Here is an 8,111-nt window from a genome sequence, read left to right as displayed (position 1 = left end):
GTATGGAAACCAATTTGACAATAAATTTCATATATAAATAAAAAAAAATAAAAATATAGTATTAAACAGCTATTTAAAAAATGGGCAGAAGACATGAATAGTCACTGTTTTCAAAGAAGAGATCCAGGTGGCTCACAGACACATGAAAAGATGCTTAACATCACTCATCATGAGGGAAATCCAAATCAAATCCAAAATGAGATACCATCTCAAACTTGTCATAGTGTTTAAAATTAACATTACAGAGTCAACAGATGGTGGAGTGTATGGAGAAAGTGGAACCCTCCTGCACTGTTGGTGGGAATGCAAAATGGTGCATCAAGTCTGGAAAACAGTATGGAGGTTCCTCAAAAAGTTAAAAACAGGGACACCTGGGTGGCTCATTTGGTGGAGCTTCTGACTTGATTTCAGCTCAAATCATGATCCCAAGTTCATTGGATCAAGCCCTGATTGACTCTCTGCTGAGCATGTTTCTTGCTTAAGATTCTCTCTCTCATCTAGCCTTCTCCCATGCTCAAATCTCTCTCTCTCTCTCTCTCTCAAATTAAAAAAAAGAAAAAGAAAAAAAGTTAAAAGTAGAACTACCCTGTGAGCCAGCAATTGATCTACTAGGTATAAACCCAAAGGACACAAATATACAGATTCAAACGGATACATGCACCCCTATGTTTATAGCAACATTATCTCCAATACTCAAATAATTAAAACAGCCCAAATGTCCACTGATCGATGAACGGGTAAGGAAATGTGATATATATACACAATGGAATATTACTCAGCCATCAAAAATAATGAAATCTTGTGATTTTTCAAGGACATGGATGATACTAGAGGGTATTATAAATGGAATAAGTCACTGAGAGAAAGACAAATACCATGTTATTTCACTTATACATAGAATTTTAGAAACTAAACAAGCCAGTAAAACAAAAGCGACCCCAGAGTTGTCACTAATCCAGACTTTCAGGTATACTATAAAACTGGTGATCAAGGCTATATGTTACTGACACAAAAACAGACACATAGATCAATGGAATAGAATAGAAAACCCAGAAATTGACACACAACTGTATGATCAACTAATCTTAAGCAAAGCAGGAAAAGAATATCCAGTGGGAAAAAAAGTCTCTTTAACAAATGGTGGTGGCAAGAGAGGAGTTAAGATAGTGCATTGTGGCGATCCTGAGCTTGTCTCATCCTGGAAATGCAACTAGATCAGCACCAAAACATTTTGAACACCTAGGAAATTGATCTGAAGATTATTGCAACAATCTGCATAACTTGAGCCTCAGTCCTCAGCAGGTACTCAGCGCTGATAAGTGAACTAGGAGAGAGAAAAGCAATGGAGGGTAGGGAGCCATTTTCACAGAGAGAGGAAAGAGAGAGAAAGAGTAAGAGGAGAGTGCTGTTCATTTTGATCATGCAAGAAAAACACTCCCCCTGAAAGTACCTGAAGAGAAAAAGAGAGAAAGAATGAAAACACTTGCAGAGGACTGTGGGAGATAAGCTTAGGAATACCCCAGATTTACACCAATGGGTTAAGAAGGCATAAATACAGAATCATAGGATGCTCACACCCGAGTTTGGGTAAACAAGACAGGGAAACCAGGAATAGGGAGGTGCAAAGGCACCCCAGAATAGAGAGGAGGTGCAGAACCCCCAGAATAGAGAGGGAGCATCAAAGTCCCAAAATAAGGGCGCAAAAGTGCCCAATACATAGGTATATGAAATAAATAAGATTAGATATTCAGGTTGGAAGCACCCCCGAAGTTAGTACTATAACAGAAAGCTACTTTCACAGGATGAAAGGACCAAGTTAGATAAACAGGTAAATTGGGCTATAGACCACTGCACTGCAGGTGAAGCAGCAAGCAGAGATGATTAACAAAAGAAATGTGCCTTGTTAACTCTGAGGTTATTTCCCTCATCCCCTAGGCTAACTAAGATAAACAGAGGTGCTGCCTCATGATTCCACCCAACTGCCCAGGATCAGGATTTTGTTTTGTATTAACCCAAATTCTTAACCACAAATATCAAGATGCCCTTTCCCTCACATCCACAAGTTAATGTTCACAGATTTATTGCCTCTTTGTGCACATCCATTGCCATGTTTGTAAGCCTTCTGATCCTAATAAAAATGGGGCAAAGACACTTATTCAGGGCTCTTGTCTTTTCCTGGACATTAGCCATCTCTGACTTTTCATCCTATGTCCTGCTCTCTTGCTAGACAAGAGAGAAGTTTAGACCTAGAATCTACGACAGAGGACTGAACAAGAAATCTGTTCCCTAAAACCATTAATGGGGAGAAAGAAGGATTCTATAAACAGTGGAGGAAAAATATGAAGTTTCAGAGCTCAGTGCTTGGAAGTGCTCTGGTGAGGAAGTAGGGTGAATCCCCAGAATCAGGCAGTGTAGTCTGAGGGGTCTGTGTACCATAGAGAGAAGTGGTTCCCCTACTTGGAGTGAATTCAGTAGAGATCATATGTACTCCCCACAGGAAAAGGTCCCAGCAGACCCCAGAGAGTAGTCACATTTGCTGACATTAGTACATAGAAGCCAGAGTGTGGCAAAATCTGGTGCTGGCTGTGTGTTGTTTTTGCCATAATCTCTGAAGTTCTGCTGCTGCACGAGCGCAAAAAATGCTTTCTGAGGCAAGCCAGCACCTGGCCATTGCTCAGTGAGTCCCTCCCCCAGAGAGTCAGCTAGGGTCCAAGCCATGGGGTCTCTGAAGTTTGGGGTTTTGAAACACAACTCCATCTGAGATGAGGCTCTGGATGGAGGTGACACGTGACAGGTAGACAGCCTGGACACAGACAGTGTAGATGCAGGGAGTAGATGGAGATCTGAGACAAAGGAGGGGTGCCTGACTGCAGGTCAGAGAGAGTGTGAAGATCATGCTCCAGAGACTAGGGAGCTGGGTGAAGCCATTTCTACCTCTTCTGCACACACACATGTGCACACACACACTGATTGACCCCAGTAAGGTAAGTGTGCAACCTAGTGGAGAACGGAGCCATACACCATGACTTGCCCAATGGCGCCTTCCAAGTACATTCCCCAGAAGACCAGCACAAGTCAATCCACCTGGTTAGTGTACAGACTAGAGAGTGCCTCATAGTTTCATTTCAAGGGTAAACTGGATGTAACTTCATTCAGGTTTCATTCTGTTTGATGGTTCATTTATTTGTTCATTTCCTAAGCTTCTGTTTTTGTTTAAATTGTTTTATTTTTTCCTTTATTTTCCTCCTCTTTCTTGGATACAGAAAGAGAAAAAAATATTTTTACGGGCCTTAAGTTTTTATTCTTTTTCATTTTCTTTATTTTATTATATAAATTTGTTTTAATTTTTAAACGTTTTCTTAACTTTATTCTTTCCTTTCCTTTTTTCTCTATTCTATCAAGCTTTTTTCAACAAGCAGACTGAAAGACACCTAACATCTAGTTTCCTTTATTTGATTATCTCTTTAATTTTTAATTTTCAATTTAAATTTTTATTTTATTAATTTTTTTTCTTTCCCCAAAATGACAAAACAAAGGAATTAACCCCAAGGGAAAGAACAGGAATAAATGACAGCAAGGGCTTTAAACAACACAGATATAAGCAAGATGTCTGAACTAAAATTTGGAACCATGATAATAAAAATACTAGCTTGGGTTGAAAAAAGCATAGAAGACACCAGAGAACCCCTTTCTTTTTTTTTCTTTCCCTGTATTTCTTAAAGTCAAAGATAGAAGAACTCAAAAAAAGGCATTTGTGAGTTTGAGGAAAATACCTGTTTACATTGAACAAGAAGGTTTCATTCAGATACTCTAAAAATAAACTCAGGATGGTTACTTTATCCATTCTTGAGGAGCCATTTTAAGTCCAGAGCCAAGGACAGGAGCAGAAGGCTCTTACTCTGGTTTTATTGTGTTCAGTGTGTTTTGGATGAGTTAAAGCAGGGAAATATAAGCTAATCTTTCCCAGCTGGAGGTCATCGGTGAGATGAGTCAAAATCCAGAAATTCATCTTATACACACACACACATCACTTTGTGCACATATTCACAAGATATTCACATTTGTAATTCCATTTAGAACTATACTATATTGCCAATATTGCCAACACTGTGATATAGACATTCCAATGCTCTAAAAAGGTGTATGAGAACATCACATCTTTTTCCACTGCTTTCTCTAACAAGAATGATGCTGGTGATTCTCTGAATGTAAGAGAGGCAAAAGATACACCCTACCATCTGCTGCACTTGTTAATGAATGTGTTGCCATCACAGAACATAACAATGGGAAAGAACCTTGGAGAATGACTATTTCTTCCATGAAAACTGGAAAATTAAAGGTAAATTGGAGTGGATGATTTTCCCAAGGTCTTCCCAGGAAATTAGTGAGAACCCCTTTCTGTGGAGATAAAAGAAACAATATCTAGTCAAGTTGAAATTAAAAATGTTGTAACTGAGAAGCACTCTCAAATGGATGCCATGACAGCAAGGATAGATGAAGTAGACAGCGAGTCAACGATGTAGAAGATAAACATATGGAGATTATCAAAGCAGAAAAAAGAGGGTAACAAAGTAAAAAGATCACCATATCAAGACTTAGAGAACTCAGTGACTAGTTAAAAAGGAATAACATCTGAATCATAGGAGTCCCAGAAGATGAAGAGAGAGAAAAAGGGGCAGAAGGTATATGTGAGCAAATGAGAGTAGAAAGCTTTCCAAATCGGGAAAGACACAGACATCAGTATCCAAGAAGAACAAGGAACTCCCATTAGATTCAACAAAACCAACCATCAACAGGATATATCATAGTCAAATTCACATAATACACAGACAAGGAAATAATTATAAAAACAGCAAGGGAATTTAGTCCTTAACCAATGAGGAAAGACAGATCAGGTTTGCAGCAGACCTATCCACAGAAACTTGGTAGCCCATAAAGGAGTGGAAGAATATATTCAATGTTTAGAATCATACAAATATGCAGCCAAGAATTTTTTATCCAGCAAGGCTGTCATTCAAAATAGAAGGGGAGATGATAAAGAGTTTCCCAGACATACATACATACATACATACATACATACATACAGGAGTTCGTGACACTAAACTAGCCCTGCAAGAAAGTTTAAAGGGAGTCTTTGAATGGAGAAAAGACAAAGCAAAACAGACCAAAAGCAACATAATACAAATGCCCAGAGAACATCATCATAAACACCAACTCTACAGACAACACAACAGCACAAAATTCATATCTTTCCGTACTCACTCTAAATATAAATGTAGTAAATCCTACAAAAGACATAGGGTATCAGAATGGATAAGAAAATAAGACCCATCTATATGCTGCATACAATAGATTAACTTTAGATCTAAAAACACCTGCAGATTGAAAGTAAAGGGATAGAGAAGCATCTATCATGTTAATGATCATAAAAAGAAAAACTGGAGTAGCCATACTTATATCAGAAAAGCTACATTTTAAAATAGACAGTAACAGGATGGGGGGTCAAGATGGCGGAACAGCATGGAAACTTTTTTGTGTCTCTCATCCTTGAAATACAGCCATATCAGCACTAAACCATATTGTACACCTAGAAAACTGATTTGAGGATTAACATAGCAATCTGCACAACCTGAACCACAGAACTTGGCAGGTACACAGCATGGAAAGGTCAAATGAGGGAGAGAGAAGCCATGGAGGGCAGGGAGCTGTTTTTGCTTGCAGAGGGAAGAGGGAGATGGGGGGGAGTACAGGAAAAGCACCCCCCCCCCGAAATCAGCTGGAGAGAAAAAGAAAAAGTGTAAACAACCACAAAGGTCTAAACAAAAAAGGGAGAAATAAGAAAGGAGAGGGTTTAAATTCCATTAAGACTCTATAAACAGGGGAGCACAGAGTCTGAAACTCCATAGCTGGATACCTGGAGGTGCTCATGTGGGAAGGGTGAATCCCCAGGAGCAGAGGGTGAGGTCCATGGGTCACACGGGGAGTATCTGTTACCCTGCTAGGAGGGCATATGACAGAGGCTGTGCGGCTTTCCCACAGCCAAAGGTCCCAGCTGACCCTGGACAAATGGCCACATTTGCTGGTGTTAGAACAAGGACATTAAGGGTGAATCCTGGAGGTAGATGTGTGTTGTGAATTACCATAATCTCTGAAACACTGCTGCTACACGATCATGCGAAATTTTTCTGGAGCAGGCTGGCACCCAACCAGTCTCTGGGCATTGGCAGCAGCACGGTCTCTCGAACATTCCAGCAACATAGAAATCCAAGCGATATCAAAATCCAAGACACAGGGAACTCCCATTAGATTCAATAAAAAAACAACCATCAACAAGGCATATCATAGTCAATTCACAAAATACTCAGGCAAGGAAAGAATCATGAAAGCAGCAAGGGAAAATAAAGTCCTTAACCTACAAAGGAAGACAGATGAGGTTTGCAGTAGACCTATCCACCAAAACTTGGCAGGCCAGAAAGGAGTGGCAGGATATATTCAATGTATTGAATAGGAAAAAAAAATTGTAGCCAAGAATTCTTTATCCACTAAGGCTGTCATACAAAATAGAAGGAGAGATTAAAAGTTTCCAAGACAAACAAAAATTAAAGGAGTTCATGACCCCCAAACCAGCTGTGAAATTAATTTTAAGGGGGACGCTCTGAGGGGAGAAAAGACAAAAAGAAAAAAAACACCAAAAAGACCAAAAGCAACAAAGACTAGAAAGGATCAGAGAACACCCCCAGAAACTCCAACTCTACAGCAAACATAATGGCAATAAAATCATATCTTTCATTACTCACTCTAAATGTCAAAGGTCTAAATGCTCCCATGAAAAGACATAGGATAACAGAATGGATAAAATACCAGGCCCAATTATATGCTGTTTACAAGAGACCCATTTTAGACCTAAAGACATTGTTAGATTGAAAATAAGGGGATAGAGAACTATCTATCATTCTAAAAGGTCATCAAAAGAAAGCCAGAGTAGCAATACTTACATCATACAACTAGATTTTTAAATACAGACTGTAACAAGAGATAAAGAAGAGCATTATATCATAATTAAGGGGTTTATCTATCAAGAAGACCTAACAATTGTAAACATTGTCATTCCAAACGTATATTTGGATGGGACCCAAATATATACATCAATTAATCACAAACATAAGCAAACTCATGGATAATAATATGATAATAGTAGGGAACTTCAACACCCCACTTACAACAATGGACAGAACATCTAAACAGAAAATCAACAAGGAAAGAGTGGCTTTGAATGACAAACCGGACTGGATGGACTTAACAGATATATTCAGAACATTTCATTCTAAAGAAGCAGAATACACATTCTTCTCGAGTACACATGGAACATTCTCCAGAATAGATAACATACTGGAACACAAATAAGCCCTCAGCAGGTAAAAAAAAAATCAAGATCATACCATGCATATTTTCAGATAACAACACTATGAAACTTGAAATCAACCATAAGAAGAAATTTTGAAAGAAAACAAATTCTTAGAGACTAAAGTACATCCTACTAAAGATTGAATGGACAAACTAAGAAGTTAAAGAGGAAAGTAAAAAGTACATGTAAGCCAATGAAAATTATACACCACAGCTCAAAACCTCTGAGACACAGAAAAGGCTGTCTTAAGAGAGAAGTATATAGCAATCCAGACCTTCTTAAAGAAGGAAGAAAGGTCTCAGATACACAACCTAGCCTTACCCCTCAAAGATCTGGAAGAAGAACAGCAAAGAAAATCCAAAAGCAGAAGAAGACAGTAAATAATGAAGATTAGAGCAGAAAATAATGCTATTGAAACAAACAAAAAAAAAAACAGAACAGATCAATAAAACCAGGAGCTGGTTCTGTGAAAGAATTAACAAAACTGATAACCCCCCTAGCCAGTTTGATCAAAAAGAAAAAGTAAAGGACCCAAATAAATAAAATCAAGAATGAAAGAGGAAAGATCACAACCAACACTGCAGAAATAAAAACAATAACAAGAGAATATTATGAGCAATTATATGCCAATGAAATGGGCAATTTGGAAGAAATGGACAAATTCCTAGAAACATATAAACTACCAAAACTTAAACAGGAAGAAGTA

At 38.4% G+C, this 8,111-nt stretch overlaps 1 long non-coding RNA gene across 1 annotated transcript; it reads left to right on the top strand.

The window, feature by feature from the left end:
* Nucleotides 1-323: 323 nt before the first annotated feature.
* Nucleotides 324-1,116, top strand: LOC121024897 (uncharacterized). The gene is made up of 2 exons (XR_005787844.1): nt 324-354; nt 570-1,116. It is a non-coding gene; the product is annotated as an uncharacterized LOC121024897 (long non-coding RNA).
* Nucleotides 1,117-8,111: the final 6,995 nt, after the last annotated feature.

This window comes from Herpailurus yagouaroundi, unplaced genomic scaffold (assembly GCF_014898765.1).
Source record: "Herpailurus yagouaroundi ecotype Mexico unplaced genomic scaffold, PumYag 67350, whole genome shotgun sequence".
In the NCBI taxonomy this organism is placed as follows: domain Eukaryota; kingdom Metazoa; phylum Chordata; class Mammalia; order Carnivora; family Felidae; genus Herpailurus; species Herpailurus yagouaroundi.
The sequence above is the reverse complement of the archived record's forward strand: the minus strand, read 5'-3'. Positions and strand labels throughout refer to the sequence as shown.